Below are 14,970 nucleotides of genomic sequence, written 5' to 3' on the forward strand. Positions count from 1 at the left end.
ACTTGACATACAGAGAGGTGGTTGATTCTCTTGATTACTGTGCAGCAGCATCGCTTTGAAATGTTGTTATGAGGGCACATATTTTGTTTCCTTCCTTGTCTTCTACATACAACTCTGGTGTGCTCCAACTTTTTATTTTCTATAATCTGTCAGAAAACAAGATTAAGTATAACACACTGACTTTTAATTCATTTGGCTCACCCATATTTCTGAATAAACCTAGACAGAGAAAGAGAGAGAAAGAGGTAGAAAAAAGAAAAAGAGAGAAAGAAAGAGAATGAGATACAAATCAGATAGAGAGAAAGACACAGAGAAAGGCAGAAAGGCAGCAAGAGAGAGTGGGTATATGCCGTCAGCAAGAAAGATAGAGAAATAGAGACAAAGATACAGAGAAAATTATGGTTGTTGGACTGGTCACTGTTGTATGTTAGCATGAATTATTTTTTTCAGACTTCTTAACTAATTGTGTTTGACCTTCTTCTCGTTGGCGATGCAGCCCCCATTTTCTTTTTTACAAGATGACCTGTCCTGCCATTGACACCCTAGATGGTCAGACGATTTTTTTTTCTACATTCTGAGCAGCGTAAATTGATATTTAGCCTGAAATACATCAATAACCAGATCAGTAAGTAACGCTATTGAAACGTTAATACGTATCGCATACCATCACTAAACACATTGGAAACTTTTTGCAAGCTCACCATCCATTGCTACGGAGATAATTTTTCATATATCGATTTGTTATTTTATAAAGTAGTTCTTCAAAACATTAAATATTAATGTGCCTCAAGTACCATTGTAAAAGTTTTCAAAAAGAGCAGTTTTTCGTGGATTTCTTGAGCCATAATAATTTGAATAAAAAAATACATCATTACCAGACAAGGTTGACTCACCCAGCTGTTTAGAGAAATATGTTGTTTGCTGAAATATGTCGTTTGCAAAGACTTACATAAGAAGAAATGAAAATTTAACTATATTCCAACAGAGCTCAAGAATTTAGTGAACTCTTCTACAAATCCATTGCCCTAATAATCAATGGGTCAGAGTTTGCATGGATGGTTCTCAGAAAGCCACCACAAATGGTGGAGATGGAATACTCGTTGAAGGGCCCAATGGAGAAAAAATAATTGAAAAATTAAGTTCGTTGTTACTAATGAGCTCTATGACAACCACAGAGAAGAAATAGGAGCACTTGAGCTAACAGCTACCATGCTAGTGAATCAGCCAAGTTCGCCAAACACCTAAAGTTTTTCTTGACCAATATTAAAAATAGTCATTCAAAGCTTGACAAACTCTGATGCCTCCTAAATAAAACAACTCATTATAACTGAACTGACGTTCGCTGGTCACCTTGCCTGCTCGCATCTCCCGTCGGGAGTTTTGGGCTAGGATGTAATTATACACATAATCTGAAGGAACATACAAAAGATTTTGTACAAAACATATTGTGTGACCTTGTAAAGCTCAACAACAGCAAGAACACTGTTCTCCAATGTTGAAATAGAAGGAAACAGAAGGCTGACACACTTGCCAAATGTAAAAAAAAAACAAATACACACTTGAACATCGCACTCTATCCGGGAGAAATAAAGAAACTAATAGTGAATTGTAAAAACGAGAAATGGACACGCTCTCATTCGATATACAAGAAAAATGACATCCATTATAAACTATCCCGATAGGACCACCTATAATTTTTCACATTTGAATCGGACACATCATAATGAGAAAACATATGTTCCGGAAGCTCAAAATTGGGACCATTGAAAATGAAATTTGCCCTTTTGGAGTCTCACCAGAGAATGCTAACCATGTCTTCAAAATTGCATTCTTCATCAAGAGGCCCAAAACAAGTCACCGGCCACAAAACCCAAACAGGAAATTCTTTTAATGCTCTACGTTTGTGTAAGATTTTTAAAAATTTCATCAACGGCAGGTAAAATCAAAAATTTGCCTATCATGTGACGTTTTCAGTATTTTACTATAAGTAAAGAGATATAGTAAAATGCTCACTAATCATCTTTTTCTCACTGTCAGGTCAAAGAGAGATTTTGTGGGTGTATTCTGAACTTTCACTTTGAGTGTTTGAAAGTTTTGCAAACCTTTATCTTTTTATCAGGGTGGCATCATCTACATTTCTTTTTGTCAAAGGTATAACTAAACACAACTACACTTTTTAAATATAGTTATTAAATTTAAAAAAGAGAAAAATTCTTCATTCAATCAGCAGGATAAAGATTTTAAAGATTTCCAAAGGTACAAATCATAAATGTGTGTATGAAAAAATTTCGATTGTCAAAATTATTCACGACATGCTGAATTGAGACTCTTTATGGTAGACCCCCTCACACATCTCATAGACCCCCAATTCCCCTTTTTAACTTTCGTAGACCCCATGGAAGTCTTCGTAGACCCCTGGGGGGTCTATATAGACCATTTTGGGAATCACTGGTCTATAATATGTTGTATTATCTCTCTTGCTCTCCAATCTTTTATACAGCCTACTTAAGAAAGGGGGATAACTGTTTTATTTCTGATTGTCTGTTATATGCTGAATTACCTCTCTTGCTTTGCTAACCGTTTGTACAGCTTACATAAGAAAACAAGTCTTAGATTATTTGTCCCTATCGTAAGCTGAACAAGAAAAGCATTACATTTTTTTTTAAAGACAATACCTCCTTTATACAGCTTATACAGCGAATGTTTTTCTCATAATAATTAATGAATGTTAGATTAAAAAACAAGGGAGCATTTTTTGCCAATTCCCCCCTCCCCCCCCCCCCCCATTCCGAGAAAGAATCCTGGTAAAGTGAATGCATATATCTACGACACTTACACTTAAGAAGACGATGCGCAAAATGTAAATCAATAATTCCCTTACGTTCGAAGATTCCCGAACGCAATAGTCCTTTCAAAACCGATGTTGGATCTTGTTCTAGACCTAGTTCTAAAGCCAAAATTAAACTTTAACTTTGAAAAATTATAACGGTCAAACTAGATTTTTAATATTGTGTCCAACGAACTAGTAATTCATTTGTCAGTGATATAGATAGGAAGAGCCTTTTTTAAGATCTGTGTCCATGTTCCATGACGTTGTGACTTGAATAGAGGTATTGTAAAAAGAAAATATTAACATCATTGCAGTTTTTACAGCGTTCCGCCGGGATAAAAAAAAAAACCACAGCGTGTCTTGTGTGTTATGCTTGGTAATTTTCAAGATCTGTTTGGTTAACATGTTTCTTATGTTCCTTCAGAATTGAAGTTAATTTCATCCTAGCCCAAACCTCCCGCTGGACGGCGGTGGATGGCGGCGGGCAGGGTTCGAAGCTTTTAACTTTCTCTATGAGCTCTAATCCTATCACTTGTCTGGACCAGTTGTGAAAGGTGGAGGGAAGAAAGTCGTATCTTGGTGAATGTTTACATGATCGTTTTTTAAATGTATAAAAAAAAATGTCAGTCATGTCCCAAGATTCCTCAAGGGGACTAATTCAACTTATACCACCACATCTGTCAAGTACGATTTCTTTCCCATGTTCAAGATAACAAACAAAATATTTAATTACCAATAGTTAATTAACTATTTGGTAAATTTAAAACATGTTTGTTTTTTTTTTTTGTGTGTTTTCAGGTAAAAGAAATAATTGTGAAAAAAAACAAGGATAGCAAAGATCTTTCTTCAGGGAACAGTACCAGGAAAAAGAAGAAGAGGCGGACAGAGAAAGCGATGGGAGGAAACATTAAAGAATGGATAAAGGTTCTAAACAAGGCAAAAGACAAGGAGGAATGGAGAAAGACGGTCGACAAATTTTGCTTGGTGCCCCAACGGCCCAACAGACTAAGGGATAGGTAAAGGTAACATGTGTAGATCTTCTCGAGATGGTAACATTAACATCATTATCAATAACATTACGGGTCTGTCTATCTTGTCAAGAAAAACATAACCAAATGAAATACTCACAAAGACACAAAGAAAGAGGCACATTTCTTATTCCATACTTACTTAATCCTGTGCACTCCCAGGGGAGCATAGGGCCGCAACCACACCTCTCCACCGAACTCGTTTCTGAGCAGCTTTCTTCATTTGCTCCCATGTCATTCCAGTACCCTCAGCTTCACTGATGACTGACCTCTTCCAGGTTTGCTTGGGTCTGCCCACTTTCCTCTTTCCTTGTGGGTTCCAGTCAAGTGCCTGCCTTGCAACATTGGTAGCTGGTTTTCGCAGGGTGTGTCCTAACCAGCTTCATTTTCGTTTAGTGATGTCTTGGGCTATGGGCTTTTGTCTAGTTCTCTCCCACAAATTGATAGTAGTTATCTTATCTGGCCACCTAATTCGTAATATCCGGCGTAGGCATCTGTTAACAAAGGTCTGGAGTTTTTCATATTTGTTTTAGTGACTCTCCAAGTTTCCATAAGCTCCTTCTTCATTAGTGCCATTAAAGAATGGAATGGGTTGCTTTAATCAGCTAGGAAAACCAATGACTTGGCAAAGTTTGAGTTATAGGTTAACATGCACGACTAGATTGACTTACAAAGTGTGCAGGACAAAATTCTTCTTTTTTGAAGTAGGGTAAGTAATCCGTTACAGATGGGAGGTTGTACGTTTGTATTGAATGAGAAACACTTTTAATTTTGAATTAGATTTGGTGCAATGGTACGTGTATAATCAATATTGATAACGATTTGACCGAGATAGAATACTGCAATTGATGCTTAGAGTGTTAGGGTTAAAATGATTCATTATTATTCATATGTTTGTTTTTTTTCGCGCAACTTAGAAAGCTTGATGTTGATTAGTGACTTTCTGGTTCATACTGTTACACATCCCTTTTTCCTCTAATAAATTCTGTTTTTAATGTGAATGTGTGAATCAAAAGAAAATGTTTCAGTTATATCCCTTTGATTACTTTACCTAAAGAAATATTATTATTTAAGTTATATCCCTTTGACTACTTGGCAACCCCATTGTCATTTACTTTCCGCGGTCTGCTATAGTTGTGCCCCTTTCCAGTGTGTAATAACTAAATCTCGCCAGTACTGCATATTGAGTGTGTCTATTTGATAACAATTTGATTGGTTTATTTTTCGTCAAAATGATGAAGAAATAATATCCGCACTTTTGTGGTGCGTGTGTGTGCGTGCGAGAGAGAAGGAGGAGAAAGAACGAGAAAGAAAGAGAGAGAGAAATAGATAGAGATATAAAGAGAGAAGGAAAAAGATAAAAGAATGAAAGAAAGAATTTCAGGTTTGCATTTTTTGTTTTGTTTTGTTTTTCTTTTGTTTTTGTTTTTTTATGTGTTAAAAAAAATCCTTGTGATGTAAGGACTTCAAGCATTTTAAAAGTCATTAATTTCTTCTGTCAAAACATTGGGAGTTCTGCTTAAAGATTGTAAAGGGGTGGATTTGAACCCTGTCTATTTATAGGTCAACTTCGTTTGCTAACGTATCGGATCACAGCCCGACTGGCTTCCGAACGCGTCGCAAGTCATTAGCAGTAAATCGTTGTCCCTTGCAAATGCGATTCGGGGCTAGAGTGTCAGCAGCCGTGACAAGGAGATTAGTCGAGTTGTTCAATTAACTCCTCTCACTTTGGTGCCGTGAAACCGATCTCCGCAGCAGGGAGCCGAGGCTTTGATTTGAATGCGTTCCCGAAAAGGGTGGAGAGAGTGCTGGGAGGCTGGGGGGGGGGGGTTACTTAACCTCTTTCTGCTCCAGAGTAAAACAAACGCGATTTGATACACTAACACACTCACACGCACGCACACACGCGCACACACACATGACTATGTCTCTTCATTCACATTTGAAGCAATTGATGAGCAAAAAGTTTCTTTCTTTAGTTTCCGTGTACGGGTGTGTGTCGTTCGTTCTCTAAAGTAAGGGCAGTGAAATACGAACCATAACTGCGTTTGTCAGCTCAGCCCAAGCCCGAATGGAAAGAAAAAGAGACCCATCTATCATTGGTTGTCTCTTTGTTTGGTGACTGCGGTCCAGAGTTGTCTCCTTTTTTTTTTGTTTCACTCCTATTACATCCCCATTACCCAAACACAAAAGAATTCGTTGTTAGGGACGGCGGTGTTTTTACAATGGATGATTAAGAGAAAGCGTGTAATAGATTACACATAGAAATCTACATTAAAATAGTAACAATTCAGTAGTAACAGCCATTTTTCTGATGTCTGGATAAGAAACAGAAGAAACTGAAAAATTTCAAAGTAGTATTCGTCTCGAAACTGTCGTTGGCCTCTTTCCGTAGTATAACGACTGTAGTTCATCTCGTAGAACGACTATGGTTCATCTCGTAGAACGACTATAGTTCATCTCGTAGAACGACTATGGTTCATCTCGTAGAACGACTATGGTTCATCTCGTAGAAAGACTATGGTTCATCTCGTAGAACGACTATGGTTCATCTCGAAGAGCAAGTATGGTTCATCTCGTAGAACGACTATGGTTCAACTCGTAGATGACTATGGTTCATCTCGTATAACGACTATGGTTCATCTCGTAGAACGACTATGGTTCATCTCGAAGAGCAAGTATGGTTCATCTCGTAGAACGACTATGGTTCAACTCGTAGATGACTATGGTTCATCTCGTATAACGACTTTGGTTCATCTCGTAGAGCGACTATCGTTCATCTCGCAGAACGACTATGTTTCATCTCGTAGAACGACTATGGTTCATCTCGTAGAACGACTATGTTTCATCTCGTAGAACGACTATGGTTCATCTCGTAGAACGACTATGGTTCAACTCGTAGATGACTATGGTTCATCTCTCAGAACGACTATGTTTCATCTCGTAGAACGACTATGGTTCATCTCGTAGAACGACTATGTTTCATCTCGTAGAACGACTATGGTTCATCTCGTAGAACGACTATGGTTCATCTCGTAGAACGACTATGGTTCATCTCGAAGAGCAAGTATGGCTCATCTCGTAGAACGACTATGGTTCAACTCGTAGATGACTATGGTTCATCTCGTATAACGACTATGGTTCATCTCGTAGAACGACTATGGTTCATCTCGAAGAGCAAGTATGGTTCATCTCGTAGAACGACTATGGTTCAACTCGTAGATGACTATGGTTCATCTCGTAGAACGACTATGGTTCATCTCGTAGAACGACTATGGTTCATCTCGTAGAACGACTATGGTTCATCTCGAAGAGCAAGTATGGCTCATCTCGTAGAACGACTATGGTTCAACTCGTAGATGACTATGGTTCATCTCGTATAACGACTATGGTTCATCTCGTAGAACGACTATGGTTCATCTCGAAGAGCAAGTATGGTTCATCTCGTAGAACGACTATGGTTCAACTCGTAGATGACTATGGTTCATCTCGTAGAACGACTATGGTTCATCTCGTAGAACGACTATGGTTCATCTCGAAGAGCAAGTATGGTTCATCTCGTAGAGCGACTATAGTTCATCTCGCAGAACGACTATGTTTCATCTTGTAGAGCACTTTTCATGTGACAGTAGAGCCCTATTCTCGAGATACCATCCCGTCCACATGTGTTACAGGTTTAGGTGGCATTTGCTTTGGTGGTAGAGGACACGTTTTTAGTGGCCCCCGAAAGGGGAAAAGACGCTATTAGTTTTGTCTGTCCGTCTGTCCGTCCGTCCCGTTTAGATCTCGTAAACGAGAAAAGATAGTGAAAATCCGACATCATAATATTTTAGACCATTCAAAGTTCTTATGCAATGGCTACTTTTTTCTTTTCTGAAATCGAAAAATCTAATTTTTAAAATCACTTATGCAAGCACTTTTTTTTCATAAAAATACACACCACTTTTACAACTATTCACTATTAATAGTAACAAACTCGGGAGGCTCTTTAGAAGTGGGGAGGACTATCTACCATATTTGTAACATATTTATGCAGATTGTTTTAGATTTTTTGTCAAACATTTTTTATTACATTTGAATTGTTAAGTTCAACTTCTGTCATACTAACTGTAACATTTACATAAAAAAAAAATTTTTAAAGATAAACAATCTATTTAGTATGTATATAAGCTGGATATATTTTAAAACAACAATTAATAAGTAGTTTTTCATATTATCGCGTAAACTGCAGGACTGCAGCGCTGTGACACAGCAATAGTACACTGAACATTTTTTCTTTTTACGGAAATGTTTTTTAGTGTGTGAAACTCTTTGTAACCTTCTTTCTTGAGGATTTGAATAAGAGATTGACCCTTTACAAAACAATTACATCAATTAGATATTCATTATAAGACATCAGTTAGGCCAGGTTCACATCTAATTCACATTCACTTTCACCTATCCTTTGGTCTGCTGCACCGCTGGGGCACCACACGAGATCTGTCAACCTTCTTTCTCCATTCTTCTCTATCATTTGTCTTTGATAGAATTTCATTCTGATGTTCTTTCTGAAAATATTGAAACCTGCCTGGGTGGACCACTTCGGGAGCCGATTTTGAGTTTGTGTTTCCACACAGACTGTATACTTGACTGTAACCTTGTTTTTTCCTTAGCTGAGACCAATGCTTTTCCGCTGTCCACAGCTTTCTTGGTCACAACTCCTTCTCCATTCCGAATGTTTACCCTTTTTTTTACTACGCATAATAATATATATGAAATGTATTAAACATGGAACGGGTAGCAAATTATTATATTCTATTATGAAGGAGCGTAATTTGTAAGATATGGTCGCACCTGGTTCTTTATTTATTTTGGCGACACACCTTCATGGAGGACCTCAGAACAGTGGACACCAGGTGGGAGGAGGCTTCAGACATTGCCAATGACAGATCTTTATGGAGACAGCTTGCCGCCCAATGCGCCGAACGGCGCGGGAGGACCTAAGTCTAAGTAAGTAAGTAAGCACCTGGTTCTGCTTCAAAAAAAAAAAAAAACATAAAATAATGTACTTCTGCTGAATCTCAGTACTCTAAGACATTCTCCATTTTATTACACACTGCTGAAAGCAATTCTCGTGTGATTTTATGAGATTCCAACACTTTCGATGGCCTTATTTTTTTAAAGTAATAATAACTAGTATAACAGTTTCAATCATCCAATAAAGCTAAATTGCTTTTATTTATTTTTTTAAGCTTGAGAAACTCACCGTTAAGTCAATGTTATAGGTAAGGTGAAGGAAAAGCGTTGTAAATGAGGAAAAAACATTTTTATGTGAACTGTTGTAGAACAAAGATTTTTATTATAAAATAAGATTGTGCTTTAATCCTCATTTAGTAAGCGCCTGCTGGAAAGTCTCCATAAAATCAATAAAAAAAAAAATAACCAATTAGTTTATTAACTATTGGTAGTCAATTATTTTGTTTGGTATCATGAACAAGTGATAGGAATCGTACTTGACAGATGTGTTGGTTATAAGTTGAATGACTCCCCTTGAGGACTCTAGAACCTTTTGGTAGCATTTATTTGATGCATTTAAAATATAATCGTGAAAATATTCATCAATATACCCCCCCCCCTTTCTTCCATCCCTTTACCTAGCTGGTACTGACAAATGACAGGATCATAGAGCATTGAGAAAACCAATAGTGTGACATTGCGCTAAACAAAAGCAATTGGTAAATTATTTCTAATCGCACATATTTGTTATGTGTCCCAGTCTCGGTTGACTTTGCCTGTTAAATGTTCATCTTTGGGTTAAGAGGTTAAAAGACACGTGGAATTCCTGATGTAGAAAACAGGAAGTAGAATGAATAAAGGTGACTTTTAGTTCAGTCAGGTCAGTCAAGTTTTATCCCTTAGACCGGGCAGTCATGTATATTTTGGTCGGAGAGGAACAGTAGCGACTTAGAAAAGTCGAGTAGTAATTTCAGTTAGGTAGTAACTTTTAGGCAGTGGATGCCAGTGGTCTTTTTGAGACATGTATTTCTAGTAGTTAATCTATATTATTCTGTACAGTGTTACCCGCTGAGATGCGGACGTGATTTGTAATATACTATGGAGAGTTTAACGAATTGGATATTTTTGATACCGTTGTTATGCGGATAGCATTTTCTTGACTTGTAGCACTAACAAGGAGTGCAGTATTATTATTATTGTTGTCAAATAAACTTTATATTTGTCTGCTGAAACGGACTTAAGTCAATTTCTGGTATCTATGCTTGTCACGTGTCAAGAGTAGTCCAGGAAGCACGAACCCAGCATTCGCGACACAGCAGTAGTGACCAGTCCCTCTATAGTCACACTATATCAACGCCACGTCTCTAAACGTGCATTTACATTATGTCTAGATCTTATTTTATCTTATATGATACAAACGTTACTTCAAAAAAGAAGATGATTACGTCCTACACGTCATGCATTTAGTCATGCATATTAACCAATGACCTAAATTCTGCCAAGTCACTGGTTTTCCTGGCTAGCTCAGGCAGCCCATTCCATGAATTACTAATTTGATTACATGACTAATCCAAACTAATTGACACAACTACATTTAATATAAGCTTTGTTTTTATTTATTTTTTTTAAAGTATTATATTTTTTCGCTAGTTACAAAACTTATTTCCAGTCACTCTGTCAGTTTGTCTGTCTGGTAAAATCTGTACACGTTATTTCTTAAATTTCCATTCTAGGATCAAGTTGAAACTTTGCAAAAGCATTCATTGGTAAAGACAGAGCATGAATCTGTAAAACAATTTTTTTTAAGAAGAAATAATGAAACTTATCCCCAATGTTACAGTTAGAGTAGGTTTTAAATTAATTAACTAATTAAATAATTGTATCTTTTCGCTGTTTATTTTATAGTTTTTTTTTATTTAATTTGGGGCCACAAATTCACTTCGCTTAGGGCCTCCATTTACCTAAGGCCGGCCCTGCGTAGGGTCTTGAAGTTCGAATCATGTTGAGGACAAGGGTTTTTAATTTCGAGATCTTTAGGGCGCCTCCGAGTCCACCTAGCCCTTAAGTACTTATAAACATAGAGGTTTTGTGTAACGTTAAAAACTAAACAGTTTAAAATATTGTTAGCGAATAAAGTATTTCTCTACACAAGGCTTATCTCCCTTTCGCTTAGTATTTTTATATATAGTCTATGATTTATATATACAACACATATGTGAAGTACGATATATATTAAACAAAATGAATTAATTACGACTAATTAATTAAGCAAACAGTTAATTTTTTAAACCGAATCCTAGGTTGTCATCAACAATGTATAATTGTGCAAAGTTTGAAGTTGATTCCACCCTGACAGAGTTATTATAAGCTTTTGAAAAAAAAGGTCTTCATCTTCTGATTTCAAAGTCACTAGAGCTTTTCCTTTGTAGAATTGTTTGGGGGGGGGGGGGGAGGGGAATCTGTGTGTGTGTGTGTGTGTTAGCCCCTTAAGTCATAAGTAAGAGTTTTTTTTAATTAAGCAACCAAAATGCCACACTATGATTTAGCTCGCTTTGTGCATGACAACACTTACTTTTGTTTAAAAAAAAAAAGCACAACAATTGATGACGCAATTCGTATGTGTTTCTCGGCGCTCTGTCTTTGCTTGAAAAAAAAAAAAAGCACAAAAATTGATGACGACATTTGCGCTACACACTATCAGATCTATCAACACATAATAGCTTTGACAAAATGACACCAACAGCCGAAAAAACAAAGCGAAGAAGAAGAAGAAGAGAGAGAGAGAGAGAGAGAGAGAGGATGAAAATAGAAGCTTTACACCTGGTGAAGACAACTTGCCCTGAAGCTGGGAACTGGAGATCACTGGTTGAAAAAAAAAGTGGGGGGGGGGGGGGGGGACAAAACACAAGAAAAATGAAGAGAAGGGAAAAAAAAAAGAAGGATGGAAAGAGAAATCGTGCAGTGTCGCCTTCCGCTGCGAGCAAAGACCTAATGCATTATGGGGTCCAATTACCCTGTCATGTCGCGCCCTCCATGCGACGCTCTGAGCTGTCTGCCCTTGTTTCAGATGAACATCGTAGATAAGTCCGAACCGTCACATACACACACGCGCGCACACACGAATTCAAATTTCTATCGTCCAGACCTGTCCACACGTTTAACACACCCCAAACTCTCCCCCTCTCCTATTAGAAATGTAGCTTGTTGGCTAGTTGATATATCCCGCGATAAAGCCGCACCATTCATATATGATGAATGCCAATAGGATGCTAGATGTTTTGGTACCGTAGATGATCGTAGCAACGATTTCTGATGTCGCGCGGTCTATACATCCAAGCCATGATATTGTCCCTCTATCTATCTATCTATCTATCTATCTATCTATCTATCTATCTATCTATCTACCTATCTATCTATCTATCTGTCTGTCTGTCTGTCTGTCTGTCTGTCTGTGTGATAAAAGGGAAAATTCAAGTATTTTGAAAACAATTCTTTGAATTTTCCTGAGAATTTGATAGTTGATTTTTTTTTTGGACAAAGCTTATATCAACTCACACTGTCTGTCAAGTTTGTACACATTATTTCTCCGACACCCAATCTTGGATCAAGTTGAAATTTTGCACAATTATTTCTTTTACCTGACAACATAAGAATACAAAAAAAAAATTAAATCAATACGTTAATTAACAATTGGTAATAAATTATTTTGTTTTTGATATTTCAAACAAGGGAAAGAATAAGTACTTGATTGAAGTGGTGGTATAAGCTGTACTAGTCCCCTTTATAGTTTTTCGCCTGAGGCTTATTACACATTTTTAATTACATGACTAATCCAAACTAATTGAAAGACTTAATATAAACTTTGTTGATTTTTTAAAAGTATTTTTTTGATTTACTTGTTTATATCTTAGGGCTTAAAATCAATAGCTAATTGATTACACGGTGAAAAACTGTCAAATTTATTGGAAAATCGTTTGAGCCGTTATGGAGACCACTCACCCAGGTTTTGACCATGAAGAGTTTGCAAACTAATTAGAGGAGTAGTAAATAACAAAATGTTATGTCACCTGTTTCTAATTTTTTTAATTCCTCTATCCAGCTTGCTAACTCTTTATCGGCAAAACAAGGGGGAGAGGACATGGATCTGGAAAACATCTCTAACGATTTTAACAAAAAATGTACAGTTTGTGTATATGGTTGGGAAAGAATAACGAACTGACTGGCCACACAAGAAAGTTGTTTGACTTTGATAATCTTTAAACTTAAATTTGATCTGGAGTTTAAGACATTCTATATCTTCAACACACACACACACACACACACACGTCAGCGGGTATTCCCGCATGTAGTCATGACTAAGGAGGCGGTAAAGCGCTTGGCTTCCGAACCAGGTTCGAATCCTGGTAACTGGGATTTTGAACCACACAGCTCTAATGGGTACCTGACATTTATTGGAGAAAGCAAAGGCGGTTGGCCGTTGTGCTGGCCACTTGACACCCTCGTCTACTGCTTGTCACAGAAACAGATGACCTTCACATCATCTGCCCTATGGATCGAAGGGTCTGAAAGGGGAACTTTTAACTTTATTCATGATTAAAAAATAAACGAATAGACGTTCAATTTGCGGACCGTCTTCTAAGCCTGGATTTTGACTAAATGTATCCGTTCGGTTAAGGTTAACCATTCATTCATCAGATTTTAAGAGCAAAATACTCGCTATTACGAAGGTTAGTCAGCTGTGTAAAGGAGGAATGGTCTTTTTTTTATTATTATTATTCAATGTTACCTGATTAATTTAAATATTACACACTGTCATTTAGCATTTCTAAGCGTATTTCTGGTAGAGAGAGGCGAATTAGAAAATGGAGTTGTGTAAATTAGGTCATTATTGGCATTTGTTGAATCAAGAGTAAAGTTCTAATAACCATTTAATTGATGGGATTTTGGTGTATGACTGTCGTAACAAGACGTAACAAGACGTAACAAGACGTAACAGTGTGTTAAGCATGCTCTAAGGATCTATGTTACTTGCAATATTTACATTGCAATTTCCCCACCCCAAAAAACAAAATCGTAACGCTGTGGCCTATATAAGTAATTAAGCAGCGCTTTTCTATGTCAGCTCAACATGTATCCGTTCATATTGGCTGAGGGAAGGGACTTCTGTATTTGGTCTTGCATGGATCTTTACTAAGAACAACCAAGGTGATTTCAGTATGTAGATTGGGAATGTATTCTTTGTGCTTGTCTAAATGTAGTACACACTGTACACAATACGTAAAGTAGTTAGTAAAAAAAAAGTGTTAATTTTTATTATTGTAGGTAATTCAAATTTACATAGCTTTAATTTAAACAAATAGACCTAAATTATCGACAAGTCTTTGTGATATCTGAACTACATTAAACTGACAACTATTTATTGTTTCTAATTTATAAAATAAAACATGACATTGAAGATATTGTCGTAAAGTTAATTGAAAATGCGACATTATTTTGCATTTCACCAGATTGTTTCCCTTTTCGCCCTTCAATGAAAGTCGTCGTCTGCTGCAAACTACTCCGGGTGTAATTGTCGACGTCTGCCTCTATTCAGCTGACCAGTGGTTCTAGTTTTGTGTTTGTGTTGTTTCCTATTTGTTTGTCTCCGGGGGCTTAGTGTCATCTGCCTTTATCATTATGGAATCTCTCCCGCTATAATTTACTGGGAATAATGCCACCAAATTTTAGCACTTGTCTCCCCCTGCTCTGCTGCTCAAAAGAAGAAAAGGAAGATTTGGTAGAAAGTCCTTGACTCCAAAAGTCACCCTGGACAATGCTATCTCCATTTTCTTTTCCCGCCTTTCAATCCATCCGCAGTCACGCTTTATATTTGGTCCTGGAGTTATCTTCCCTTTGCTCTACCCCATCTATTTATTTCTATTTGCAGAGTGGAGTATAACGCCCCGCCCCAAAGCCCCCAACTCCCTTGTACTCTTTTTGAAATTAATCCTATTTCGTTTTTCGAGATTCCCTCTCCTTTTTTCCTCCCTACCCCCATCCCTCCCGTTTAGAAAAAAAAAGTCTCGCTGATCTCCCGTTGCCTGAATGATGCTCCCCTGTGGCTATTTTTCAGAACGG

The sequence above is a fragment of the Biomphalaria glabrata genome, chromosome 16 (assembly GCF_947242115.1).
Source record: "Biomphalaria glabrata chromosome 16, xgBioGlab47.1, whole genome shotgun sequence".
NCBI lineage: Eukaryota > Metazoa > Mollusca > Gastropoda > Planorbidae > Biomphalaria > Biomphalaria glabrata.